Source organism: Prionailurus bengalensis, chromosome F2 (assembly GCF_016509475.1).
Source record: "Prionailurus bengalensis isolate Pbe53 chromosome F2, Fcat_Pben_1.1_paternal_pri, whole genome shotgun sequence".
NCBI lineage: Eukaryota > Metazoa > Chordata > Mammalia > Carnivora > Felidae > Prionailurus > Prionailurus bengalensis.
In genome coordinates, this window is record NC_057353.1 from 52,598,158 (window position 1) to 52,615,637 (window position 17,480).

A 17,480-nucleotide genomic window follows, 5' to 3' on the forward strand; every position below is an offset into this window, starting at 1 on the left:
AGTATTGTTTTTCTGTGGCTTTAGACTGATAAGCTCCTAGAAATTTTTATTAAAATTTTTTTTTAAATAATTAGATTTAGAAAGTAGAAAAGAGCCTCTAACTTTATTTACCTAGAAACAAAAGGGAACCGAACTTTGGTTTTTATATAATGCCTGAAGTTAAGCTATCAGGCCAATAAAACACAAATAAAAGAACACAAATGAGTAAGTTTTGAAATGAACTTATATAGGGGAAGAGTTCAGTGAAGGGTGGAAGTCAAATGGAAAAGGAAATTTAATTAGAGACGCTCTCCTGAGAACTTAAGTTTATTCATTGAACTTCATCCATTATGAAGTTCTCATTAGTGAAATAAAAATACAAAAATGACTCATATTTAGTAGTCCTTTGCTAAAGATACACATGGCATATGTATAAAATATTTATAATTAGTATTTTCTAATAAATATATATGTTAGTAATTTGTTGCATTAACCCCTCCAAGAAGTTTTTTTAGGATTATCTTATCATCTTGACCTTAAAGTCTCATGTTATTTAATAAATACCTGCTTTCAATCACTTTGAGTCACGATGGCCTTTTATACTGAGAATATCAAAGGTATATTATTTAACAATGTTTTAAAATTGATTTTACATGCTCTAACAATCTAAAACACTAGCCTGATTTAAATGTAAGATGCATGAGGTTATTAATTGATAGGTAATTTATAGGTAATGTACTAATTTATAGGTAATTATAGGTGATTAATTAGGAAGTCTAAATTGGTGCAAAGAATGACTATCTCAGTATAAATACTTCAAACTTTCAAAAATAATTATATTTAAAGGAAATAAAACATCCACTCAGATACACTACCATAACAAAAATACAGAATTATAACTTTTAATAGTGTCACGGTTTTCTGTATAGCTCATATCTGTGCTAATGGTTTTGCCTACTTACATAAATAATTACAGCTGCAGTATCAACACAGAATAAGTAATCAGAAGACTACACATTCATTTGACAGTGAAGAAGCACTGCACAGAATGTATGCAAATAGCAATTTTAAAATGAATATATAAATGCTTGTTCAAAAGCCCTCTTTAATTGTAATGGGTGTGTTGATGGGTTATGTGAAGGTAATATTCTGAAAAACATCAACACAGTTCATTTGTGCTTGCTTATTTTAAGTTAATGGACTACTAAACAAAACCTTCCTAAATTCTAAATGTTTAATCTGTTGAAAAAAGTTGAAAATAACCAAATTAGATGCAAAAAAAGGGGGGGGATGTAAAGAAATGCCAAAAAAATTTAAGCTCCTTTGTGAAGATGAACACAGGAAGATGTGGTCAAGAGGAATTCAACGGTAAACCCAGTTTTCTTTTTTGGGTAAGAAATGGAGAAAGTCACTTATCTAAGGAGAAAATGCTTCTCTTACTGAATAGACCACTTCCTGCTCTCCCTTATTTAGTTATGCAGTGAGAATATGCACCCTTCCCACTTCTCTGTCATCCACTCCTCTTTTCTTTTCCATTTCAGGAAGATGTTGGTGAAGAGGCCCTTGTGTGGGAAAAGGGAAACCCACACACGTTTTCAATAACAGAGAAAAAAGAAAAACGTTGAGTATTACTTTATTTTTCCGGAAACTAATCGTATAAAAGTGATGTCCAAACCGTGAATATAAGTCTTATAACTGGAAAAATGCTTTGAGTATTCCACCATAAAAGGTACAGATAGTACTATGGTTATACTGTGGAGTTCTTGTTGCAATGGCAACATAACCTTATGAAGATATTTCATTTTCTTGAAATATGGTTTGGCATTTTTGAAAAATAGAAACACATTCTTTGCAGAAGAAATAGTCATTCTTTCCAGAAAAATTGGACTTCTTGTATTTAATTACTTATTAATTAGTAAATATTATGCTTGAAAGCTCGATCCAGGCCATAGTTTAGAGTATTGAAGGATTTAAAATCAGTTTAAAAGCTCTGTTCACAGCTCTCCTTTGACATTTGTACTATATACTATCGTTTGGAAAAGGTCCCTTCTATAAACTACAAAGTGGAGCAGTTATACATGTCTCCGAGGCAAGTGTATGAATTATGTTACTCAGAACAGAGTGACTGAATTATATTAAGAACTCAAGAAGTGGTAGTTATTATTAATGTTACAGTAATAATAATAATATGATTAATGGGCAACACTATATTATTATTCTCTCTTATAGAAGGGACACTAGCAGGCTGGGAAAGGCCACCAAGTCTAGCCAATGGAGTAGTGATCTTCCACCCTCAAATCCAACATTATAGCTGCCCAAGTATTAGGGAGTTACAATTGATTGGTTACATTAGGATTATATTGAACTGGCCTCTCCTTGTCAGAGTTGGCTAACTGGTTTATTTTATTCATCGACTGCATCACATCATACTATTGCTAAAGTCTTAAAAAAAAAAAAAACAGGTAATCTAATCTTGCTGCATATACAAACTTCCTCTGAACAGTTAAAATTTAAAGATTATTTCAGATGAAATGTATTTAATAACCCATTGTTAATAAAGGTTTTAATTCCATAACTTTAATTTGCATGACTAATTATTTTCTTTGTTAATTACTAGAGATGTACAGCTACATATTATAAAACTGGGCACATAGTAAACATTTTAAAACACAGGAAAACAATAAAAAGATGAATTTAATGAACATTACAAGTGTCAGAACTAAGGATACATTTTTATAGGAGATCTTAAGTTTCAAAAAATTAATAAAATTAATAAAAAATAAATTAATAATAAAATTAATAAAAATAGAAGATGATATCTGGAGGAATTCATGGTAAGTGACAAGAGATGGATATGGAAAACATGGTGGCGGAGGATATAACAAGCATCAACTGGACAGAGCCAGGGGGAGTGAACTGGAAACCTTATTGAGGTGTTAATCTATCTGTCAGAGTAGTTTAAATTTTTTATAATAACAGACTGGTTTAAAAGCATGAATTAAAAAATTAATCTTTATATCTAAAAGTTCCCTCTTTGATCACACGCTATTTTCTTTTCCTCTTCCATTCCTTAATTCTTAATGAGTCTGTCTTTCCACTAATTGAGTCTGGAGGCCCACCATTACTATCAGTCCCTACTAAGCCTTCCTTGCTTTCCTTTCTTCCTAACTTCTATCACAAAGTCAGGCATTACAAACAGTTCAGGTGGAATTCATGGTGCTCTCCACCCACTGTCCTCTCCTCTACTAATCCCTTGCATGGATAAATTCCAACTCAAGGAAGGGCATTTTTTCATTCTCTCATCCCTGCTTCCAGATGGCAAACACTAAAATGAGGCTATTTAATGACATCCAAATGCATGTTTTCTAAACGCAGCTATGTTCTCCATGCTGCTCATTCAAACCCTTGGTCCTTTCTAATAGATTTTCTATTATACTTCCTGAAAAGTGTACTTCAGTCCTTTCCACTTTTCCAAGGCTAAATCTTACTTCTATCATCTCTCATTCTTTATATATGACTTTGTTTTATGGTTTACTAAGAAGACCAAAGTCATTTGATATTTCCTCCACCTTATTCACCCATACTACAGAAGCCGGCTTTGCCTATCTTTTCCCTTGCCTTTTGTGTTGATCTCTCTTGGTCCCTTTACTATTCTCTAATTGTCCTTTCCCTTTCATCTTGAGTTCCCTTCCTCTCTTCACCTACCATATAGATATTGACTAAGATTCTACTCTCAGATCTCTATTTCTTATACATTTGCTCTTTTTGTAGCTATCTGTCATGGCTTCAAACTTCTACATAAAAGCTTTCTAAGATACAAGCATTTTGACATTGTATGTTTGCATCTCTCTTGACCTCCAGATCCATATTTCTATTTGTCTATTGGGCAGCTCCTACTGCTACCTCAACTTTCATTTGCTTAATGTTGCTTAATATTTCCTTCCAAATTCTGTGTTCTCTCTTTTCCTTACTAGTCCCACTACTCTCCCTTAGCTGCCATCAGTTAAAAAATAATGAAAGCCTAAATATAAAACAAATAGACTATGGCTTTTTAATTGGTTTTTCGATTTAAAAGCTTGCCTCCTGTCCCCTCTTAGTTTAATCTATGCTATATTAATTTACTCAACAAATATTGATTGAACATCTTCTATGTGCATGACTTTTCCTAGACAGTAAAGATACAAACATAAGAAAACCACAATCTTCTCTTAACGTAATCACAGTGTGATGGGAGAAAGACCCACAAGACCTACTATACATAGTAGGTCTTTCATTAGTAGGTCTTCCATGAAAACTCATGATAGCTGTATCCATGATTAGTACTTTCCATGTGGAGGAGAACTCAATTCAAGCTACCTTAAGCAAAAATTTAATTTATTCAATCATGAACAATCTAGAACCGAGTTTTAGGTAAAGCATAACCAGGTTTCAAAGAATGTGAACAGGAACTGGTTTCGCGCCTTTTTTTTTTCTTTTTGACTCAGTTGATGACTCTCTACCTGGTCACAAGATGACTAGCAACAGCTTCTAGAGCTATAATGTTAGCAGCTTAACTACAGCACCAAAGAGAGATAATGCACAATTTTTATTTTGGATATATGTGTCAAATTCATTGGGAATATTTAGGGAGAATATATTCTATCTGTAAACTTGGGAAAGGCTGTCCAGAAGAGATAACAGTTGAGTGAATAAAACATGTAAAACATTTATCTGAACTTAATTTTAAAAGCCTGGTATGGCAATTCAAAGACTTTATGCACACCAATATCAGCAAATAAATCTAGAAAGTCTCAGGAAAGAATCATTATTCATTCTTTTCATTTAGCCTTATCTCTATAGGCTAATCTCCATGATCTAAAGGGAAAGAATAGGAACACAAGCAGGTGCATGTATGTCTTTCACCAGCCAACATTCAGTCAATAAGACACCTGAGACCGTGATTGTAGCAACTGTTGACTTTATCTGGCTCTGCCTTTTATTTGCCCAATGAATTTCAATCCAGATGGCATGTCTGCCACTGGGCTGACTGGAGGGAAGAACCATAAAGCTTAGGAGGAGGGTCATTTCAATTCAGATGAACCCTCAAGAAAAAACTTCCTGGAATGTGGAATTGGTAATTCTGAGTCACAGGAAACCTAGTACAGAACACAGAAGGCAATTAGCCTTTGCTACCAAAAACAATGTAAAAAGCAGAAGGCCTTGATTCTACTAATTTCCTAATAAGTTGCTTTAAATGGATAAATTCTTTATTCCTTTAAAATCTTAGCTGTGGCTAATGATTCCTACCTCTAGTATTTAGCAAACATCAGAATATATGTGGATCAAGTTATTGGTTTAAGGATAATCCTCATGTTACTTATTAGACCATCATCACTACAGAGAGCACAGTACAGGAACTGACCCTAAATCCATACATTTTCAATGTGACAGGTTACTGAAGTTAACTGAGCATATGGATAAGTAAATCACCATATCTGATAAGGTGCAAACAAGCAAACAACTGATTGATTAGATTCTATTCTTTTCAGCCAGGTGTGTGGGCATCTCATGGAAAAGCCATTTGAAGACGCTCTCTAGATTCCTAACTTATTTGAAAGGACTTTTAGAAATAAGAGAAGATAATATCTTACATTTCTAGGGTGTGGAAAATTAAAAGGTTTACAGGCAATACTCAACATTTCAATATTGTGTGGGTGGGTATGAAGGTGAGCAAAACTTACCAGTGACTCTATAAATACATATCACATGTGTATAGCTACTTAAATACATAAAAGCTTGAGGCTTCTGAACTGAAAATTTCCAAGTTGGCACTTTACTTTATATAAAAGATATGCATATGAACCTAAATATCTGGGGGTTGACATCTCAGCATGATTGTTTAACCTACAAAAATGGCAATTACATACAGTTTAATGTAGAATATTTATATTATATGTATTTATGTGTATATATGTACTATATAGAGTACACCTGAAGTCTTTGGGTAAGTAGCTAAAAGCTTCTTTTTAAAAAAATCTACTATTCTTTTCCCCACAGTCCCTCTAATCCTGGTGTAAGAGAACACTTGAACATCATTCACTTGCTACATTATAATTTTAACTAAAGTTTTTGTTAAAAATTTTTTTCTAAAAAAAAACCCCTATTCTATGTATGTGTATATTTTGTAGATAACTAGCCATCATCTTCTTGGTGGAACTATAATAATCATGATCATAATAAAATCAATTGGCATACTAGTATTAGTAACTAGCCCACTTACTATGTGTTCAACTCTGAATTTTGTGAGCCAAATATGTTTTATATGCTTTGTTTCATTAGTCGTCATAAATACCTCATGCGGTATATTTTTTTTTTGAAAGGAGGAAAGCTAAGTTTACCTCCTTCTTTTTTTTTTTAACGTTTTATTTATTTTTGAGACAGAGAGAGACAGAGCATGAACAGGGAAGGGGCAGAGAGAGAGGGAGGGGAGACACAGAATCAGAAGCAGGCTCCAGGCTCTGAGCCATCAGCCCAGAGCCTGATGCGGGGCTCGAACTCACGGACCGTGAGATCGTGATCTGAGCCGAAGTCGGATGCTTAACCGACTGAGCCACCCAGGCGCCCCCCTCATGCAGTATATTTATCAATATGTTGTATATATGAGGAAACTGAGGCTCAGAGATGCTTTCTAACTTAGCCAAAACTTCTAAGTAGTGAGATTCTTTAACTATAAAGCTAAGAATCTTAACTACTTCTTACTGGCCCCTGGAGTGAAGTCAAACTCAAATAGGACTCCAGTGACTCATCTGTCACAGAGTCCCCAGCAATACCTATCTCAGCTGACAAGGTCATATCCAGGGTCTTGGGTAAATCAGGATAGGCCTTAATTCTGGATGGCTACAGACTCTTCTCATGGAAGCAAGAAGTACTGGAAGAGTGACAGGGGGCAGAAAAGACAAGAAAGAAGAAAAACTGTTGAGAAGAGAAGAAAGGAACAGATAGCAGAATTATCTGTGAGATGGGAATTCTCAGCAGAAATGCGGAGCACTGGTGGCCCACAAATTCAGAAGCTAACAGAGGATTAGGAAATAAGAGTTGCCTGAGCAGTTACATTGGATTTCATAATATCTATATCCTAAAAATTGTGCTGACCAAAGTCTACCTCCATTAGTCTTAGACACTATTCTCACAAGCCTAGTTACTTGATCTTCTAGCCTCTGAACTATTTGCTGAAGTGACAAGTATAAAGGACGCGCTAGTGGGGAAAGGGAGAGTAAGCATATGTGTGGGTGTTTGTGTGGGAGTGTGTTTGTGTTCATCTTCTAGAATAAGGCATGAAGACAACAACAACAAAAATGATAATCAAAAGGGTTTTTGTGTGTAGGAGGAAGAGACAGTAATCTTAAAAGTGGGCAAAAATAAGAAATGAGAAGAGTTTGGGCAGTGTACGAGGGACATACTTTTTCAATGGCATTGTATTATGATGTAAATTAAGTCATGCTGAATATAATGAATTAAATTATTAAAAGCTTTGGTTTTATTCAATTTTTTATGAAAAAGGAGAAGATGAAAACAATGCAGAAAATTTACTATCACAATATTTTTTAATTTTCTTAACATTTTACTACTTAATGAGGTACATTTTAATTATCTGGAGAATATATTACCCATACGTATAATTATAGGCATGTACATTTTTAATAATATTGAGGTGTACGCATAAAGTGCATAAACTGTTAAATCTATGTGGACATGCAAACCACCTTATGCCATAAGTAGATTGCTAATTTTATGGTATTTTTTTAGTGTAGAATAATGAAGCATCAAGCTAATTCTACATATTTGTACTCTAGTTTGATTAGTGTATTTAAAAATTTCCAATGCTCTTCTAATGTGAAATGACTCATATATATATATATATATATATATATGAATGTATATTTAATGCATATACATATGTATATATATACACATACATACACGTGTGTGTGTGTGTGTGTGTGTGTGTGTGTGTATATATATATATATATATATATGAGTGTATATTTAATGCATATTACCCTTAACATATCAAAGAATGGGGAAAAAAAAGAATAGAAATTTGAAAAGGGATTTACACACAACCTTTGTTTAAACAAGCAATACTCATTTTTCACAAAAATTATTTCTGTGTTACCCTTTTGGGCACCCTGATGGGCAGTTATAAGTGCTACATGACCCTTGCCATTTGTTCAGAAGGTCATTCCATTAACAAAAATATGTCAGGTGTTTCATGTGTGTTAATTTCCCATGTAATATTTTTGGCCTGACTGGAATATATTGGTTTTGAACAAAAGATTTCTCATGCATGTGGGAAAGCTTAAAGGGCATCTTTTGTGTTTTGTTTTAAGTAGACAAATAAGTAATTTCAGCAAAAGTCATTAAAAATGGACTGAAAGTCCTTGGGCAATGCTGTAAAATGGAAAGCAGTTGCCAGATGCTTTTGAAAACTGACACACAAAAAAACCCCACGACACAACACCAAAACACTTCAAGTTTTAAACAAATAAAGACTGACTGCCACCAGAGGTATGTCACTTCGATTCTTACTCTTATGGTAAAATATACTTGAAAAATAATACTTGATTGCCATGCTAAGGTTGTATTCTGAAGTTGGGATTTCCCTAGTCATCAGATGTGATACAAAACCAAGAGAAGAAACGGAATGATTGATATGAGTCATAAAATGTGTGGATTTGTCTAGGCCATCAAACACTAAGGTGTGTGGTACTTTTATATGAAGCAACCTGGCAGCAGAGCTGGGGCTAGAACTCAGATGCCCTGATTCCTATTCCTTCTAGACCACCATGCCTTGCCCTCTAAATGTCATATGTCACAGCGGATCCAAGACACTGGTTAGGTAACCATCTCAGTCTAAGGTAACCTAACTCTAGGGAGATGAGCTGGAGGATTAATTATGGTTGGGATTCAGTTTACTTGTGCATTTGTAAGTGTGTATATGAGGCCACAACAACGGGACAAACTTCCTTTAGAACCAAATCTCCACTTAAAATTAAACCCAAAGTTCAAATTCACTACTCTAAAGGAACTCATGCTTGCTATGAAAACAGAATGTTCACAACTTAAAATAATTATGAGTATATGCAAAGACACAAAAAACACACATATTAAAAGAGGTTTGGCTTGGGGCACCTGGGTGGCTCAGTTGGTTAAGCATCCAACTCTTGATTTTGGCTCAGGTCATGATCTCAGGGTCATGAGATCAAGCCCCGTGTCGAGATCTGCACTGATAGCGAGGATTCTGCTTGGGATTCTCTCTCTCCCCCACTCTTTGCCCCTCCCCCACTCATATTTTTTTTCTTTCTCTCTCTCTTTCTGTCTCTCTAAATAAATAAATAAATAAATAAATAAATAAATAAATAAAAAGAAAAAGAGGTCTGGCTTAATTGGTATTTAATTTAATTATTTAACTTTATCATAAGTTCATTAAAAAGATACATGGCTCTTAGTAGGTCACATATTAATGTGATTCGTCACAGGAGATGGTCCCACTCAGAATGTGAACATCCAAGCCAGTAGTAAGATGAGATTCCAGTGTATTTAATTATGATGTTGATATTCTTTAGTTGAAAATAAATGACAAGCTCCAATAGGAAACTAAAAATGTTTTTTATCAATAGTTTTAAAGGTTCTTTAAATGCTAAAAATCAATATTATTTTGTTTATATGTATTTAAGCTTAACTGTATAGTTGTTGTATTTCTCAGGTTTTATTTCATCTTTCTCCCTTCTTAAAGCTGAAGACATTTCATGAGGGTTTCACTGTATGGTTGATGTGATGCATACGTACTAAATTATGTTAATAAATTTTTTTTCTCTCTCTCCAGGTAATTATAGGTATCACTTGTACTCAGCGTTAAGTACCATAGCTTATCTATAAGTAACCACTGCTCTATTACATCCCTAGACTCAGGAAATACTTGTTCAGTTCAACTTGAGTGTGGATGAGTCCAGGAAATGACTTAGTTGGAATTCTATTAAAAATATTTTGTGCTTCGAGGCATCTAGGTTGCTCAGACAGTTAAGCATCTGACTTTTGATTTCAGCTCAGGTCATGATCTCCCAGTCGTGAGTTTGAACCCCACATCGGGCTCTGCACTGACAGTGCAGAGCCTGCTTGGGATTCTCTCTCTCTCTGACCCTCTCCTGATTATGTGCATGTGTGCTCTCTCTCTCTCTCTCTCTTTCAAAATAAATAAACTTAAAAAAATATTTTCTGCTTCTTTGCTTTAATCAATCAGATCATAAAAGCAGAAGAGAAGAAGAAATGGAGTTTACTCAAGTCGAAATGTTGGAACATCAAGGCAACACTTTTGTGCGTGCGTGTGTGTGTGTGATAGTTCAGTTTCTGAAGCTGAAACTCTAATTCCAAAAGAGAATTAACCACAAAATTTCAAGTCTCCCCCAAAAGATGTGGTTTTGAAATGATTCATGGGAGAGGTCAAAGGCTGTACTATTTTTTATTTTGCTATCATGAGTTTCACTATCTGCTATTCACGCAATTTTTTTTTCCACAGAAATTACAACTTTTCAAAAGGCAGATAACATGCTCCATCAAAAAGGAGAAATATACCATTTCCAAAAATAAACAGTCACTTTCCCCTTAAAGCCACTGGGTTTTATGAAAGGAAGTGCTAGAAAGTGTGGTTCATTTTAAGGAAATTGTAAATGTTTGACATATAATTTTCTGTCAAGATAAAGCATTTCCCTCATTAAATGGGAACAAGTGCTCACTGTGGTGTTCAGCAGATGACTTCCTGTATTTTTCTTTCTCTTTCTACCTAATGTTAAATTGTGCATTACAAGTAGTCAACGAAAACCCAAATATTTTACTCAGTCAATGAAAATGATATATTCTATTTTTATCAATGTTTATATAAGTGACATTCAAAAAGTTTTAATTTCCTCCCATTGCTTGTGATGTTTTTAGAATCATTCTTAACTCAAGGGACTTGCAGGAGTTCAAACTATCTCATCCCTTGACTGAATGATTTACTTCACAAACTCAATAGACACTACACGGGAGGTAAATTCCTTTCAGATGGTAGAATTATTCTGTTCTGAGAACAGAACCAAATGTCTCCTCAGCACTGGGAAAGAAATAAATGCCTCATTTCCCCTTTTCAGAAGGCCAGAGGACTGAAAATAATGATCAGAAGTTCCATACCACGGCAATCAGCCTCTGGGAAAGATATTTTAAACAAAATAATTTAGATCACTTAAAAATTTATAGTATCCATCATTATGTCTTTCACATGATGTGAAAGAAGTTTTTTTATATATTTTTATTTTTTATTTTAATGAGCTGCATGAGAAGCTCCTTATAATTTGAAATTTGCGCTTCATATTAGGGACCTAAACAAACATGCGCACGTCTCTCGGTATTTAAGTTTCTTTTACTCCTCTCTGTCCTGTGTACATCCCAACAGACACTGCTCCCTGTCCTTTCACGGGCCAGTCTGCTGGGTGTGGGCAGATAATATTTTTTTGCTTTCACTTCTTCTTGCTCATGTTAATTTATTTTTTAAAGTGTATTTATTTATTTTGAGAGAGAGAAAGAGAGAGAGGGGGAGGAAAAGGGAGAGAGAGGGGAAGGTGAGGAGAGAGAGAATGCTAAGCACATGCAGAACCCAATGTGGGGCTTGAACTCAAAAAACCATGAAATCATGACCTTAGCGCAGGTCAAGAGTCAGACAGCCAAGCATCCCAGGCTCTTGCCCATGCAATTGAGCCATACATGCAACCAAACTCTCCCTATAGGAAGCCACATTCCACATCTCAGTTTAAGTTCACGTCTCAGTCTGCCTTTTTTTTTTTTTTTTTGGCCTTTCTGCTTATTTGCCATTAAGACAAGACATTTCATAGCAGTCTTGTCTCTCTGCCATAACACTGTTCACTACTGTTTTTTTCCTCCCTAATTCTGTTTTCTTTTTGGTCTCTTTTTGGCCATCCCTTACAGAACTCTCAATTTTCTCTCTTTGATTTTACATTCTTATGATTTTAAACTGGGTTCATAATCTTACCATGTAAATTCTCTGAAATTACACATAAGCTTGTGCCTGAGTGTTTGCACTAAGTGAGAAGGAATGGTAGGCTAGTTTTTATCAGATTCTCTAGTGGATCTACAACCCCCCAAATGGTTGAGTCATTGCTTTATATGCACTTTTAATGATTTCATTTGCTGCACGGACTTACCACGTTGTGAGGACACAGCAGTCTATGCAGTCATCCAGATTTCACTCTTGAATTCCATATTCCTATTTCTCTGACTTCCAGATTCTAATTTTCCCATAGTCACCTCAGTCAATATGCCCCAAACTAAACTCATTATGTTTCCCCCTTATACCTGATTCTCTTTACATGTTGCTGATTTTAAGGAATGTCATCAACATCCCATCAGTTACTCAAAGTAGAAAATTAAAAGTTATATTTGACTCTATTTCTAATAGGTCTTTATTTCTTGTTGATTCTGATTCTTTTTGTTCACAAATTTCCCCTCCATCTGTCTTTCCATTTTCCCCCTTTGAATCTGACTTCATTATTTCTCTCCTAGGGGATCCTTTTGAGACTCGGATGAAAACCACTATCAATTCTTTCTCTTCCCTCCCCATCATAGTATATTAGATAACATACAGGCTCGAGAATCAGACTCTGGGTTCAAATCTCAGCTTGCTCGTTTGCTAGCAGTGTGATAATTAGAAATTATTTACCTCTCTATGCTTAGTCTCCTTATCTGTCAAATAAAGCTAATAAGGGCACATGCTTAAAGAGCTGTTACCAGAACTGAATGAGTTAATATATGCAAAGGGCTCAGAAGGTTGTATTTACTCTCCAAATATTTGCTAATATTTAAAAAATGGCAAACACACCTATCTGGTCCTTCTACTTCCAAGCTTACCAACTCTCCAATACATTCTTCCTACAATGTGACTTGGGTAATTTTTCTAAAATGCAAATATCAATATTGTCCTCATATATTAGCATGACCCCCTTTTGCTTTCAGAGAAAAAGAAATGCAGCTTCCTTGATCTCCTTCAGTTTACTTCTCTAATTCCACATTTCACTGTCTTCCTGGCTTTGATTCTGAGATTTAGGCTACGCATTTAGGTATGGGATGAACCATAGTAGTTACCTCATACTGTTATTGTGGGGACTAAGTTAATACACTTAAGAGTTTAAGCAATGCCTGAATCATAGTAAGCACTCAACAACATCTTTAAGACTGTAGATGCTGTATTCTGCCCTCATCATGTCTCTGTCATGATTTTAATGTTTCTCTTGTATATTTCACTAGTGTCCTGGCATGTTGGCCTCACCTCTACCAAACGTTTATGAAATGTCATTCTGTGTTTATCTGTCTCTCTCCCCACCAAATTCTAGTTTCCTTGACGCTAAGGACTGAATTACATCTTTTCTCTCTACCCAGTGGTCCAAACCCCATCTGCTATATAACAAGAACTCAAAAAATATTTGTTAAATAGAAATGGATGAGAGGAATATTCTTATACCCAGAAGGGAATAAGAAACATAACAGTTGCTGTATAACTATTTTTAAGTGAATGGATAAATTTACTAATCGTACCTTGGTATAGCAGAAGTATGCTCCAAGCTGATTTAGACAGTAAGAAAACCAGCCCATGGTGGAGGGTGGAGGCTAAATACTATTTTCTTTTTTACCCTCTTTCTTTTTTAGTGCACTGTTACAAATTAAATTCTTGGTCACATAATATGTTTCCCTTGTGTGTGCTCAATGTATGTGGCGATGGTTTAATCACTTCTGAACAGAAATATGAATGGTGAATGTCTGACAGTCACAGCCCCTGACTATCCTTCCCAAAAGAATGCAAAGCCTTGTTTCCATGCCATTATCAATGTAAACTTTTTAAGTCCAGCAATAACTGTGAATTGCCAAAACCATGAAGCAATCAGCTAAGTTTTGACGCTATGATAACATTGAGGGCAATATTTTTTTAGTGGGTAATGTTTCTAAGAATAAATGTGACCAAATGTCTGCAGACAAAGGTAAGACAAAAAAAAGTATCTTACCCAGAAGACTTACAAAATGGATGCAATTCAGTTTGAAATGATTATTTGCCTAAAACACCACTATTGCCTGTTTGGAAAAAGAAGAGGACAGGTTGGTGAATTATTTAAGAAAATGTGTTTGTCAAAAATTGTACTTAGCTTAAATGCATCTTATGACATTAGATATTTTAGTAGGAAAAGTTCTGTGAAATTAAACAAAAATAATCCCTATGTGCAAAGATGGATTAACAATTCCTGGGCCGAACACGTTTGGGGAAATGATAAATTTCCAGCCGGCACTTCCTAAGAATGTTTTTATCATGCAACTTTAGTGAGTTTTAAGCACTTTAGAAGCCATAAAAATAAAACTAACTATAATTTTTTCAGCATTTACTATGGATGGGCACTGATACTATATGTTTTATAAAAATGTCTTTTAATTTACTATAAACTCATCAGGTATGCATTATGATCCCCTTTTAGACAAGAAAACAAAAGCTAAAAGAAAGAGTTTGGATGATTCTCAACTCTTGAGCATTGTGTTCAGACAATTTCCATGAAAGAAATTTTGCTTATAGATAGCACTTAATAAATTTGTGTTTAACTGAATCTTGTTACTTGGAAGAGAAAGAAAGAACTAAAGTTTAATGAGTCAACTATGTCATGTGCTGTTTGCCTTTACATGCAGTACCTAACTTAATCCTTTCCCTATCACTAAGAAGTACACACAATTATCCTGACTTTACAAAATGATGAAACACCTCATAAAGGTTAAATTAGTTGCCGATGACAGAGAAAATGCACTATAAATTTCTTCTCTTACTTTGTAGTGATATGTTCAGGCCGTCTCCAGAAGTGACTGGGCCAAGTTGGAAACAGAGGACCCTTAAAGTCAATTAAACATTTTGGCTTTTTTATCATTAACACAGCTCATGAGGATTTTGGAAAAGCTTTCAGAATTCTCTTTGAATTTTTAAAATATATATTTTTAAAAATTTATGCATTTATTGTGATATATTGATTTAGATGTACATGCATATATTTAAATTTAAAAGTAGAATATTTGCATATAATCCTTTGATAAATAATAAATCCATTTGATAAATAAGTTGTTGGTCACAAAAGTTGGGAAAGGGTTTACTTATATGTTTTAGAATTAAAATGAAAAAAAAATCATTTTAGTGACTGATATTTAATCCAGTATTATGATATATGCATCATTTAAAATTTTATATTCACCATAACTGAAGACTAAGGCACCAGTGAAAATGAAGATATGCAGAGAATTAAAATATTGATGGATACCTCAATAAGAGGCATTTCCATTTTGTGTCATCTATGAGTCCTTAAATGATCAAATATTTAGTTAGAATGCTTAACTACAGAATTAAAACAAAGATTAGCAAGAAGCAAATAAAACCGATGGTTATAAGAGCACAGAACCCATTGGAAAAATTGGCCAATAGAGTTACATGAGGATCACAAGTCCTATAATTAAATTGGAATTCATTTTAGGATTGTATCATTAAAAGGAAAATAAATATCAAGAAAAGTATTAGACAAGTTGTCTCTATTATTTTTATTTGTTTTGGATATGCTATATGACAAAAGAGATATAGTTACTTTTCTTCTACCCTGAGTGTATGTGATGGGTAGCATCTATTAGGATCATAATTGTTTAATAAATGTTTCTCGAACAGATGTTTGGTTGCCTGACGTTGCACCCAAACTCCAAACCCAGCCAGGAATTTTACTTTTGCAGTCACTCCCACCCATGCCTCTAAAAGTTTAACAACATATTTGTTAGACAAATACTCAGAAAAGAAGTGAAATTATGATAAGCAGGCAGACATATGAGCTCTGTGAGAATCACCAGGGCTTGATATTTCTAACATCATGGAAAAAAAAAGAAAGAAATACTCAACTCCATGTGCTTTAAGTCTCAGGATGATAAGAAAAATATGTTTTCAATGTTCCCCCTAATGTATTCAGTTCAATATGAGAATAGATATGTCTCATATTAATACTTAATTTCTAAATACTCATGAGCTCTATTAAAATTCTCTGGCAAAATCATACCATGCTTTCTTTCCAGTGGACTCTAATTCAAGGTTTTGGCAGGCGCTGACTGATTAGCAGGTTTTTTCCTTCCCAATCACATTTCTGAGTACACCCAAATGGAGCTCTGGGAACTTACTGTTTAAATATATTCCTTACAAAGTATAGGAAGGACTTGTTTAGACTATCTAAAGGAGATAGAATTCAAGGTAATGGAGTGTAATAGAGAAATGTGAAATGTCTTTAAAACAAGATCACTTCAGATGGAATTATCATCTATATTCATATCTATACATGAAAGCATGGAATAGAGCTAATTTTTCATATAACTCAAGCCCACTGTTAAATTAAAGGAGTCTGTGTACTGCATATGCACACTGAACCACCATGTGAATGGTCACATAAGCCACAGTTTAGTGACAGCCATAGCTTTCAGATGGAAGTGGTCTCTTTCACTCATCACTATTTACGATTCTTTGCATCTTCACTCAGGGAAAGGCTGATTAGCGAAGAACCACTACAGAAGATGATTTTAAGCTTCAAACTTTGAAGAGCCCTCCTGAGGCTAGGGAGAGGATCTGCGTGAAGTGGATGAGCACACCCAGAGGCATTCATTCAATAATCGTTGGGTGGGGCTGGGCAAATGGATAAATATTTTCTGAAGACACATAGGCCTAAATATTGTCAATGGTCAAATGGCTCCAGATATTCCAATCATATTAAAAATTTGTATTTCCAACATCTGAAACTAATATAACTATATATGTTAACTATACTGGAATTAAAACAATTGCACTTCCATTGTCACAAAGACACCCCAGAATAAATATGCCTGGATGTTCTGGTTAGGTCTTCTCCACACAGGACTAAACATAAGTTATCTTAATAAAAGCCTTTAACAATAAAGATTCTTTCTCCTTCACAATAGTTATTGGTAACTTTTATATCTCCTTTTCCCTGCAGGCGACTCCTCTTTCTCCCCCTCCACAAAAGAAATATTTAACATTAGCTTTAATATGGGAATCTTCCTGAAACTCTCCCCAGGACTCTGAATCAACCTTGAATATTGGCTAATTTCTGCCCCTATATTTAAATGTCTACCACCATGACATCAAATATTTATCCACGACAGTATTTCAGATTTTATCTAAGAGCAAGCAAGAAAGAAAAAACCAGCACATTCTTTTAGTGAATATATTGTGAATTCACAAATTCGAGCTTATGAATACATTCTCTGAAGTTAAAAAATGAGAAAATTGTGAGTGCAAATTTCATGAAATGCTTCTGAGACTAATGTTCTTTTTACTGCTTTTATACAGCAATCAATACAACCAAGAAAGTTATATTGGATATTTACTTGCTCCATGTTAAATCAAGTAT

The 17,480-nt window shown here is 34.5% G+C and overlaps 1 protein-coding gene across 4 annotated transcripts in view; it reads right to left on the bottom strand.

The window, feature by feature from the left end:
• ANGPT1 (angiopoietin 1) overlaps positions 1-17,480 on the bottom strand; it is a 362,218-nt gene that overhangs the window by 57,636 nt on the left and 287,102 nt on the right. The window lies entirely within an intron of this gene.